Here is a 12,684-nt window from a genome sequence, read left to right on the forward strand (position 1 = left end):
CCAGAGACCATGATCCCCATAGCCCTCAGCCCAGCAATTCGGTCCCTCAGGGAGTTTGGATGTCTCTATGGAGCTTCCATGACCTTGCATTGGTCAAGTTGTGCTGGCTTCCCTAGCACTGTGTACTGTCTTACCCTTCACCAGAGTTACCACTTATCTATTGCCTACTTAGTGTTTTTCCCTCCCCACCCCTCCGCTCCCTCATAACCATCAAAGATTGTTTCTTTTTGTGTGTAAACCTTTTCATGAATTTTTACAGTAGTGGTTTCATACAATATTTGTCGTTTTGTGATTGACTTATTTCACTCAGCATAATGCCCTCCAGATTCATCCATGTTATGAGGTGCTTCACAGTTTCATCATTGTTCTTCATATTTGCATAATACTCCATCGTGTGTCTCTACCACAGTTTGCTTTTCTATTCATCTGTTGATGGGCATCTAGGTTGTTTCCATCTTTTTGCTATTATGAACAGTGCTGCAATGAACATGGGTGTGCATATGCCTATTCATGTGATGACTCTTATTTCTGTAAGATATATTCCTAGAAGTGGGGTAGCTAGATCATATGGTATTTCTATTTCTAGCTTTCTAAGGAAGCACCATATCGCTTTCCGAAATGGTTGTATCATTTTCCACTCCCACCAGCAGTGCGTAAGAGTTCCAATCTCCCCGCGGCTTCTCCAACATTTGTTATTTCCTGTTCTTTTTTTTTTTTATTCCTGCCAGTAAATCTGGGGTGAGATGTTATCCCATTGTGGTTTTGATTTGCATTTCTCTAATGGCTAGTGATCATGAGCATTTCCTCGTGTGTCAGTTGGCAGCTTGAACATCTTCTTTGGTGAAGTGTTTGTTCATTGCCTTTGCCCATTTTTTAATTAGATTGTCTTTTTGTTGTAGAAGTGTTGGATTTTCTTGTAGATTTTAGAGATTAGACCTTTGTCTGATTTGTAATAGCCAAATTTTTTTTCCCAGGCTGTAGGTTCTCTTTTTACTCTTTTGGTGAAGTCTTTTGATGAGCATAAGTGTTTAATTTTTAGAAGATCCCAGTTATCTAGCGCATCCTCTAGACCTTGTATGTTGTTGGTTGTGGTTTGTATCCTGCTAATGCCATGTTTTAAGGCCTCTAGTGTTGATCTTATTTTTTCTTCTATGAACTTCATAGTTTTTTGGCTTTATATTTAGGTCTTTGATCCATTTTGAATTAGTTTTTGTATATGGTGTGAGGTGTGGGTCCTGTTTCATTTTTTTTGCAGACATAAAACTTTTTAACAAATGGTGCTGGCAAAACGGACATAAAGTTTTGCCAGCACCATTTGTTAAAAAGACTGTCTTTTCCCCATTTGATGGACTTTGGGCCCTTATTGAAGATCAGGTGACCATATGTGGATGGATTTACATTTGGGTTCTCAATTCTGTTCCATTGGTCAACGTATCTATTGTTGTACCAGTACCAGGCTGTACCTTTTTTTTAAATAATTTTTATTGTGCTTTAAGTGAAAGTTTACAAATCAAGTCAGACTCTCACACAAAAACCGATATACACCTTGCTATACACTCCCAATTATTCTCCCTCTAATGAGACAGCCCACTCTCTCCCTCCACTCTCTCTTTTCGTGTCCATTTCGCCAGCTCCTAACCCCCTCCACCCTCTCATCTGCCCTCCAGGCAGGAGATGCCAACATAGTCTCAAGTGTCCACCTGATCCAAGAAGCTCACTCCTCACCAGCATCCCTCTCCAACCCATTGTCCAGTCCAATCCATGTCTGAAGAGTTGGCTTTGGGAATGGTCCCTGTCCTGGGCCAACAGAAGGTCTGGGGGCCATGACCACCGGGGTCCCTCTAGTCTCAGTCAGACCATTAAGTTTGGTCTTATGAGAATTTGGGGTCTGCATCCCACTGCTCTCCTGCTCCCTCAGGGGTTCTCTGTTGTGTTCCCCGTCAGGGCAATCATCAGTTGTAGCCAGGCACCATCTAGTTCTTCTGGTGTCAGGATGATGTAGTCGCTGGTTCATGTGGCCCTTTCTGTCTCTTGGGCTCGTAATCGCCTTGTGTCCTTGGTGTTCTTCATTCTCCTTTGATCCAGGTGGGTTGAGACCAATTGATGAAACTTCGATGGCTGCTTGCTAGTGTTTAAGACCCCAGATGCCACTCTTCAAAGTGGAATGCAGAATGTTTTCTTAGTAGATTTTATTATGCCAGTTGACTTAGATGTCCCCTGAAACCATGGTCCCCAGACCCCTGCCCCTGCTACACTGGCCTTCGAAGCATTCAGTTTATTCAGTAAACTGCTTTGCTTTTGATTCAGTCCAGTTGTGCTGACCTCCCCTGTATTGTGTGCTGTCTTCTTTCCCTTCACCTAAAGTAGTTCTTATCTACTATCTGATTAGTGAATGCCTCCTCCTACCCTCCCTCCCCCACCTCGTAACCACAAAAGAATGTTTTCTTCTCAGTTTAAACTATTTCCCTTGTTCTTATAAAATGATCTTATACAATATTTGTCCTTTTGCAACTGACTAATTTCACTCAGCATAATGCCTTCCAGGTTCCTCCATGTTATGAAACGTTTCACAGATTCCTCACTGTTCTTTATCCATGTGCAGTATTCCATTGTGTGAATACACCATAATTCATTTATCCATTCATCCTTTGATGGGCACCTTGGTTGCTTCCATCTTTTTGCTATTGTAAACACTGCTGCAATAAACATGGGCACGCATGTATCTAAAAAAAAAAAAAATTTTTTTTTTTTTTTTTTTATGCATGTATCTGTTCGTGTAAAGGCTCTTATTTCTCTAGGATATATTCCAAGGAGTGGGATTGCTAGATCGTATGGTAGTTCTATTTCTAGCTTTTTTTTTTGGAAAGAATAATTTTTAATAGGTGTACCACATTTTTACACAAATAACACTGCTTGTATACTTGTTTGCCAACCTTGTAGGGGGGCATGGTTGGCAAATAAACATATGAGGTGGATTTTTTTTTACAATTACACTGGAGAATTATGCAATGCTGCCAGCATTGGATGCAATCCTGGGCCACAAGTCTGCACGCTCCTTTGCAGCTGGTCCAGTGATAGCAGAACCTTTCATCTTACCCCTGCCTTATCTTCAGAATAAAGGAACACACCGTCTGTTCTCCAGTATGACTTTCATTGTCGTATTACCACTGCTGGGTGTACCTTCTTTCTGAGTTCTGGTTTCCGTTTCTTGACGGTAGCCATCACCATGTCACCCACACCAGCAGCAGGAAGCCTGTTCAGTCGCCCCTTGATCCCCTTCACAGAGATGATATACAGATTTTTGGCTCCTGTGTTATCAGCACAATTGATCACAGCTCCTACCGGAAGACCCAAGGAAATCAGGAATTTTGCACCGGAGGACCCACCACGTCCTCGCTTCGACATCTTGGACGCCAGAAGAGGACAGAAAAGCTATTTCTAGCTTTTTAAGGAAGCGCCAAATTGATTTCCACAGTGGTTATACCATTTGACATTCCCACCAGCAGTGTAGAAGTGTTCCAATCTCTCCACAGCCTCTCCAACATTTATTCTTTTGTGTTTTTTGGATTAATGCCAGCTTTGTTGGAGTGAGATGATATCTCATTGTAGTTTTGATCTGCATTTCTCTAATGGCTAATGATCGTGAACATTTCCTCATATATCTGTTAGCTACCTGAATGTCTTCTTTAGTGAAGTGTCTATTCATATCTTTTGCCCATTTTTTAATTGGGTTATTTGTCTTTTTGCAGTTGAGTTTTTGCCGTATCATGTAGATTCTAGAGATCAGGCACTGATCAGAAATGTCATAGCTAAAAACTTTTTCCCAGTCTGTAGGTAATCTTTTTACTCTTTTGGTGAAGTCTTTGGGTGAGCATAGCTGTTTGATTTTTAGGAGCTCCCAGTGGCACTAGTTTTTTTTTTTTTCCCAGTTATCTAGTTTTTCTTCTACATTCTTTATAACGTTTTGTATACTGTTTTGCCATGTATTAGGGCTCCTAACGTGGTCCCTATTTTTTCTGCCATGATCTTTACCGTTTTAGATTTTATATTTAGGTCTCTGATCCATTTTGAGTTAGTTTTTGTGCATGGAGTGAGGTATGGGTCTTGTTTCATTTTTTTGCAGATGGTTATCCAGTTATGCCAGCACCATTTGTTAAAAAAGACTGTCTTTTCCTCATTTAGCTGTTTTGGGGCCTATGTCAAATATCAACTGCTTATATGTGGATGGATTTACGTCTGGATTCTCAATTCTGTTCCATTGGTCCACGTATCTGTTGTTGTACCAGTACAAGGCTGTTTTGACTACTGTGGAGGTATAATAGGTTCTTAAAATCAGGTAAAGTAAGGCCTCCCACGTTGTTCTCCTTTTTGAGTAATGCCTTATTTATCCGGGGCCTCTTTCCCTTCCATATGAAATTGGTGATTTGCTTCTCCATCTCGTTAAAGAATGTCCTTGGGATTTTGATCGGAACTGCATTAAATGTATAGATTGCTTTTGGTAGAATAGACATTTTTATAATGTTAAGTCTTCCTAGCCACGAGCAAGGTATGTTCTTCCACTTATATAAGTCTCTTTTGGTTTCTTGCTGAAGCGTACTGTAGTTTTCTTTGTATAAGTTTTTACATCTCTGGTAGGATTTATTCCTAAGTATTTTATCTTCTTGGGGGCTACTGTAAATGGCATTGATATGGTGATTTCGTCTTCGATGTTCTTTTTGTCGGTGTAGAGGAATCCAACTGATTTTTGTAAGTTTATCTTGTATCCTGATACTCTGCTGAACTCTTCTATTAGTTTCAGTAGTTTTCTGGAGGATTCCTTAGGGTTTTCTGTGTATGAGATCATGTCATCTGCAAATAGAGATACTTTGACATCTTCCTTGCCAATCTGGATGCCCTTTATTTCTTTTTCTAGCCTAATTGCTGTGGCTAGGACTTCCAGCACAATGTTGAATAAGAGTGGTGATAAAGGGCATCCTTGCCTGGTTCCCGATCTCAATGGGAATGTTTTCAGGCTCTCTCCATTTAGGGTGATGTTGGCTGTTGGCTTTGTATAAATGCCCTTTATTATTTTGAGAAATTTTCCTTCTATTCCTATTTTGCTGAAAGTTTTTATCATGAATGGGTGTTGAACTTTGTCAAATGCCTTTTCTGCATCAACTGATAAAAGCATGTGATTCTTGTCTTTTGTTTTATTTATGTGGTGGATTACATTAATTGTTTTTCTAATGTTGAACCATCCCTGCATACCTGGTATGAAACCCACTTGATCAGGGTGAATTATTTTTTTGATATGTTGTTGAATTCTATTGGCTAGAATTTTGCTGAGGACTTTTGCATCTACATTCATGAGGGATATAGGTTTATAATTTTCTTTTCTTGGGGTGTCTCTACCTGGTTTTGGTATCAGGTATATGCAGGCTTTATAGAATGAGTTTGGTAGTATTCCGTCCTTTTGTATGCTCTGAAATACCTTTAGTAGTAGTGGTGTTAACTCTTCTCTGCATGTTTGGTAGAACTCTGCAGTGAAGCCGTCCGGACCAGGGCTTTTTTTTGTTGGGAGTTTTTTGATTACCTTTTCAATCTCTTCTTTTGTTATGGGTCTATTTAGTTGTTCTACCTCTGTTTGTGTTAGTTTAGGTAGGTAGTGTGCTTCTAGGAATTCATCCCTTTCTTCTAGGTTTTCAAATTTGTTTGAGTATAGTTTTTCATAGTAATCTGATATGATTCTTTTAATTTCAGTTGGGTCTGTTGTAATATTGCCCATCTCATTTCTTATTCGGGTTATTTGATTCCTCCCTTGTTTTTCTTTTGTCAGTTTGCCGGTGGTTTATCAGTTTCTTTATTTTTCAGAGAACCACGTTTTGGTCTTGTTAACTCTTTTAATTATTTTTCCGTTCTCTATTTTATTTAATTCTGCTCTAATTTTTATTATTTGTTTTCTTCTGGTGCCTGAGGGTTTGTCTGGCTTTGGTGTCAGGGTTATGCTGACCCTGTAGAATGAATTCAGAAGTATCCCTTCCTTTTCTATATTCTGAAATAGTTTGAGTAGTACTGCAGTAAGCTCTTCTCTAAATGTTTGGTAGAATTCTCCAGTGAAGCCAGCTGGGCCAGAGCTTTTATTTGTCGGGAGTTTTTTTTAAATCACTTTTTCAATCTCTTCTCTTGTTACAGGTTTGTTCAGATTTTCAGCATAGTTTTGTGTTAGTTTAGGTAGGTAGTGTGTTTCTAGAAATTTGTCCATTTCCTCTAGGTTTTCAAATTGGTTCAAGTGTGGTTTTTCATAATACTCTATTATGATCCTTTTTATTTCAGTTGGGTCTGTTGTGATGTCCCCCACTTCATGTCTTATTTGGGTTATTTGTGTCCTCTCGTGTTTTTCCTTTGTCAGTTTGGCCAGTGGTTTGTCGCTTTTGTTGATCCTTTCAAAGAATCAGCTTTTGGTTTTGTTGATTTTTCTATTCTCTCTTTCATTTATTTCTGCTCTGATCTTTATTATTTCCTTTCTTCTGGTGGCCGTAGGCTTCTTCTGCTGCTCCCTTTCTATTTGTTCAGGTTGTGTAACTAATGTTTTGATTTTGTCCCTTCTTTTTTGATGTGTGCAGCTATTGCTATAAATTGACCTCTGAGGACTGCCTTTGATGTGTCCCAAAGGTTTTGGTTTGATATGTTTTCATTCTCTTTTGATTCTAGGAATTTTTTTTAATAATTTTTTTTGTGTTTTAAGTGAAAGTTTACAAATCAAGTCAGTCTGTCACATATAAGCTTATATACACCTTACTCCATACTCCCACTTACTCTCCCCCTAATGAGTCAGCCCGTTCCCTCCTTCCAGTCTTTCCTTTCCTGACTGTTTTGCCAGTTTCTAACCCTCTCTACCCTCCCATCTCCCCTCCAGACAGGAGATGCCAACACAATCTCAAGTGTCCACCTGATACAAGTAGCTCACTCTTCATCAGCATCTCTCTCCAATGCATTGTCCAGTCCCTTCCATGTCTGTTGAGTTGTCTCTGGGAATGGTTCCTGTCCTGGGCCAACAGAAGGTTTGGGGACCATGACCGCTGGGATTCTTCTAGTCTCAGTCAGACCATTAAGTCTGGTCTTTTTATGAGAATTTGGGGTCTGCATCCCACTGATCTCCTGCTCCCTCAGAGGTTCTCTGTTGTGCTCCCTGTCAGGGCAGTCATCGGCTGTGGCCGGGCACCATCTAGTTCTTCTGGTCTCAGGATGATGTAAGTCTCTAGTTCATGTGGCCCTTTCTGTCTTTTGGGCTCATAGTTATTGATTCTAGGAATTTTTCGATGCCATCTCTGATTTCTTCTGTTGCCCAGTGGTTTTTAAGCAGGGTGTTATTGAGTTTCCATGTATTGATTTTCTTTCCCTTGCTCTTCCTGTTGTTAATTTCTACTTTGGTGGGGCTGTGGTCAGAGAAGATACTTTGTATTATCTCAGTGTTTGGTGGTCTATTCTGGCGAACATTCCATGAGCCTTGGAAAAGAAAGTGTACTTTGCAGCTGTTGGGTAAAGTGTTCTATGTATGTCTATGAGGTCAAGTTGGCTGATTGTGCCCTTTAGCTCTTCTGTATCTATGCTGAGTTTCTTTCTAGATGTTCTGTCCTTTACCGAGAGTGGTGTGTTGAAGCCTCCTACTATTACTGTGGAACTGTCAATTTCTCTTTTCAGTGCTGTTAGAGTTTGTTTTATGTATTTTGGAGCCCTGTCATTGGGTGTGGAGATGTTTATTATGGTTAAGTCTTCATGATGGAGTGTCCCTTTAATCGTTGTATAGTGGTCCTTCTTTGTCTTTTATGGTGGATTTTGTTTTAAAGTCTATTTTATCTGAGATTAGTATTGCCACTCCTGTTCTTTTTGGTAGTTATTTGCTTGTTATATTTTTTTCCATCCTTTGATTTTTAGTGAGTTTACATCTTTATTCCTGAGGTGTGTCTCTTGTAGACAGTGTATTGATGTATCTGTTTTTTCTTTATCCATCCTGTCATTCTCTATCTCTTTATGGGTACATTTAGGCCATTTACACTCAGTGTAATTTTTGATAGGTGTGAGTTTATTGCTGTCATTTTGTAGTGCTTTTTCTTTGTGGTGCTGACTTTTGTGTGTGTGTGTGTGTGTGTGTGCTTTAAGTGAAAGTTTGCAAATCGAGTCTGTCTTTTTACAAAAATTTACGTACCCTTGCTATTTACTTCTAGCTGCTCTCCCCCTAATGAGACAGCACACTCCTTCTCTCCACCCTGTATTTCTGTGTCCATTCAGCCAGCTTCTGTCTCCCTCTGCCTTCTTATCTCCCCTCCAGACAGGAGCTGCCCACATAGCCTCATAAGTCTACCTGATCCAAGAAGCTCCCTCTTCACCAGTATTATTTTCTATCCCATAGTTCAATCTAATTCCTGTCTGAAGAGTTGGCTTTGGGAACAGTTCCTGTCTTGGGCTAACGGAAGGTCTGGGGACCACGACCTCTGGGGTCTTTCTAGTCTCAGTCAGACCATTATGTCTGGACTTTTTATGGGAATTTGAGGTCTGCATCTTACTGCTCTCCTGCTCCTTCAGGGATTCTCTGCTGTGTTCCCTGTCAAGCAGTCATCAGTTGTGAGTGCTGACATTTTCTTTGTTCCTCTTACTCCTGTGCTGAGTTCCTTTTGTTTGTGGATTTCTCTTTCATTTCTTTTGTTTTTGTAGATTTCATTTTTACTAAGACTTTGTTTTTCTTCTTTAATGAATGAGTAGGATTGTTAACTTTCTTTGTGGTTACCTTGAAATTTACCCTTATTTTCCTGGGTTTGAACCAGCCTATTATTGCTTGGTATCACCTTGCCTTCCTCTCCATTAGAAAGTTCTATACTTACACCGCTTATTCCCTCTTTTATTGTTCTGATGTTGTTGTCATTTACAGATTAACCTCTCTGGTTCCCTGTTGTAATTCTTTTGGTTTTGGGTAGTCCTCAAGCGTTCATTTCCTAGGTTGGGGTCTGGCTGGTACAATCTTGCATCCTAGATTCAGGCTGTGGTCTGATGTTGTTTGTTCTCAGACTGAAGGACTCCCTTTAATAATTCTTGTATTTTGGTTTGGTTTTTACACATTCCCTTCATTTCTGTTTATCTGGAAATATCCTAATTTCACCATCATATTTGCAGGACATATTATTCTTGGTTGGCAATTTTTTTCTTTCAAGTTTTTATATATGTCATCCCCTTGCCTTCTTGCCTGCGTGGTTTCTGCTAAATAATTAGAGCATAGTCTTATTACTTCTCCTCTGTATGTCTTTTTACTTTTCTTGAGCTGTTCTCAGGATTTTTTCTTGGTCTTTGATTTCAGCGAGTGTGATTATGATATGCCTTGGTGACTTTCTTTTGGGGGCTATCCTATATGGGGTTCGTTGAGCTTCTTGGGTGGTCAGCTTTTCATCTTTCATGATATTAGGGAAGTTTTCTGTCAGCAATTCTCCAATGATCCTCTCTATGTTTTTCATTTTCTCTCCCTGTTCTGGAGCTCCAATCACTTGCAAATTTTTTACTTTTGATTATATCCCATATCATTCTTGGGGTTTCTTCATTTTTCTTTGTTCTTTTTTCTGATCTTTCCTCAGAGTTGTATTCAAGTGTTTGTCTTCATTTTCGCTGCTTCTGTCTTCCATCATTTCAAACTTCCTCCTCAGCGCTTCTGTGACACTGTCCATTTCTGAAATCTTGTTGTTTATCTTTTGGATTTCTAATTGTTGTTTTTGTATGATTTTTAGTTGTGAACTTATTTTGGCATTTTGTTCCTGTATTATTTTCCTGAATTCTTCCAGTTTTTGGTCTGTATTTTCCATGAATTTTTCTGCCTTTTCCATGAATTTGTCTATTTTGTCCTCATTTTTGTCTGACTTTTGTTCAACTCTTGGATAGCTCTGAATATTAGAGATTTGAATTTTCTGTCAGGTAGTTCTAGTGCCTTTTCTTCTACTGGAAAGTCATTTGGTGTTTGTTTTGGATGCCTACTGGAACCACCCTGTCCTGGTTGTTTTTTTTTTTTTAATATGTTTTGATATCATCTGCTGTCTTCAGGACATTCAGTAGTTATTTTCTTTGTTTATTGATTGTAGATCTGTTTGTTTCATCCTGCTCTTTGTTGTATTTGTTTATGTCTGAGCACATAGGCTGTGCTCTTTGTTTACTCATCCGTGGTCATGATACTTTTCACCTCCTTGTCCAGTGGGCAGGGGCAGTCACTCAGCTGTGGTGCAGCAGGGCAGCTCTAGCGGGTGCTCTGTCTCCTGCTGGGAACTTCATGAAGCTGCTTTCCCATACTCCCTGTCCACTGATCTCTGATGTGGGCAGGGCGAATCCAAGCAGCATGGACGCTGCACTTCTCAGCCAGCCGAGCCACCACTGCCAGCCAGGAAGCACAGAGGTAAAGCAGCAGGGAGAGGATGCGGGGGGGCGCAAGAAAGCGTGTATCGCTGGTTACCAGGTGCTCTGTCTCCTGCTGTGAGCTCCGTGAAGCTGCTTTCCCATCCTCCCTGTTCGCTGGTCTCCAACAGGAGTCCAGGATGGCAAATCCATTCTGCGTTAGCTGATAGGGGACCTCTGCATGCATCTCTTTTCACTCTCTGTTCTCTGTCAGCTTCTTATTCCATTTGGTGCTTGGCTGAGTTCTTTATCTCTTCATTTAACACTTTGGGTTCCAGGACTGATGTTTGTCTCTGTTTTACTTAGTTTTTCAGGTCTTTGCTGTGGAGGGGCAGTGTGGTGCTTCTGTCTATGATGCCATGTTGGCCATAAGTCCCTCCTTGGTCTTCTTTAATCTGAAGAGTTCCTTGCTTTTTGTCGTCTTTCATACCATCCACATTTTTGAAGCATACAGGGCAGTTGTTTTGTAGAATCTCCCTCAGTTTGGGTTTGTCTGAGGCTTCTTCATGTTTAGATTTAAGTGACTAATGCATGCTGGGCAGGAATCCTACCTAAGAGACATTGTGCCTCACAGAATTTCTTAAAGGAGTGCCTTCTGGTAGTCACAGGGCTGCTGAGTGACTCTGAGATGCAGGAAGCAGGTCACAATCTAAAAGCTGTTAATCACTGCAGCTAACAGGATTGTGAAGCCCTTGTGGCACAGTGCTAAGAGTGTGGCTGCTAACCAAAAATTCAGCAGTTCAATCCACCAGGCACTCCTTGGAAACTCTATGGGGTAGTTCTTCTCTGTGCTATAGGGTCACAATGAGTTGGAATCAACTTGATGGCAACAGGTTTGTGTTTTGGTTAACATGATTTAGTGAGTGCTTGCTATTTGCCACTCCTCTCTGTATTTGTTGGCTTGGGGGGTACTCTTTCTACTTGGAAGACTATTGTGTGGGCTGCTTATGTCAGATCACAACAACGATAATAAAACAATAGCAGTAGGCTACACATATTGAGCAGTACTAGGTGCCGTATTACACGTTTTCCTTACATTCAATAGGTTCTTTAATCCTAACAACCACCCCACTATTATTATCCTCATTTTACAGATGATAAAAGTGAGGCTCAGAAAGGGTAAGTCACTTGCCCCAGGTCTCACAGATAGTAAGAGGCACGGCCAGGTCTGTTTCACACCAGAGTGGGAGTACCTGGCCAATATCCGATACCATTTCTTCTCTGGCACATAACAGTGCCAAGGCCCCGCTGGCGTTCTAGCTTGGAACACAAAGAACAGTCCACATTTCCTACCATCCCCACCAGTCTCTCCCAGGCTCACAGCATACGAGATGTTTTCTCCCCATATTCTGAAACTATGTCCCCTCTCTTGCCCCATACATAAGGAACATGAAAGCTTCAGGGACTCCCAGGCAGTGCGTAGAGTACCCCAGTAGGTGGGTGGTGTTCTCTAGGGATGGACACCCCTCCTGGGCCATGCATGCATTAAGGATTTATTTATAAATCCACTGAAAACCACTTCAGCCCCAAATGCAAGGTGAGAGAGCAGGTATGAGCAGGAGGTGTCAATGCTTCACCAAACCGTGACTCATGAATGATTCTCAAGGCAAGACTCCCACTCCCAGGATGGGGCTTCCCCTCCAAAGGCAGGTCTACTCCTAAACTACCCCAGAACCTGATTTAAATCAGGCCAGTGTCATTCTTAATATATGACCTTAAGAAATCAGCTGATTTGTTTCTTTGCTGCAGAGATTTGCTGGAACAATCAGCTCAAGGCTTGGGATTTGGGATCATTTTGTAATGTAGGTGTTCCCGTAGATTTGTCATTCACTCATTTAACAAGTCACTCTTCTAAGTGTGGGGGAGAACACAAAGACGAATAAGACAGTTGCTGCCCTTGAGAACTCCAAGTCAATAGTTATGTAATTGGATTTACCTTTGGTCTCAGTGAGTTTTCTGTGCCTCTGAGCTATCATTATGCATCCACTGACCACAAAACTGTCACAATTTTGAGTTACAGTGTCAATCTGACACTCAAACCAACTGAGGCCCATTGGACACCATTTTTTCTGGACTATTACGACATCTCTGACTGCAGAGTTGGGGAGGGTGACCAGCCATCTGCGTTTGCCTGGGACTATAGGGGCTCCTGGGACGTGGGACTTTCAGTGCTAACACAGGGAACATCCCAGGGAAACTGGGATGAGTTTGTCACCCCAGTGTTGGGGACAAGGGCAGCAGGAGTGGGTTGGGAAGATGAGAAACCCTTTGCCATTGAGT

General features: G+C 41.0%; 1 pseudogene; it reads right to left on the reverse strand.

The window, feature by feature from the left end:
• Positions 1-2,982: 2,982 nt before the first annotated feature.
• Positions 2,983-3,413, reverse strand: LOC126063960 (60S ribosomal protein L23-like; annotated as a pseudogene).
• Positions 3,414-12,684: the final 9,271 nt, after the last annotated feature.

This window comes from Elephas maximus, chromosome 20 (genome assembly GCF_024166365.1).
Source record: "Elephas maximus indicus isolate mEleMax1 chromosome 20, mEleMax1 primary haplotype, whole genome shotgun sequence".
NCBI classification, from domain to species: domain Eukaryota; kingdom Metazoa; phylum Chordata; class Mammalia; order Proboscidea; family Elephantidae; genus Elephas; species Elephas maximus.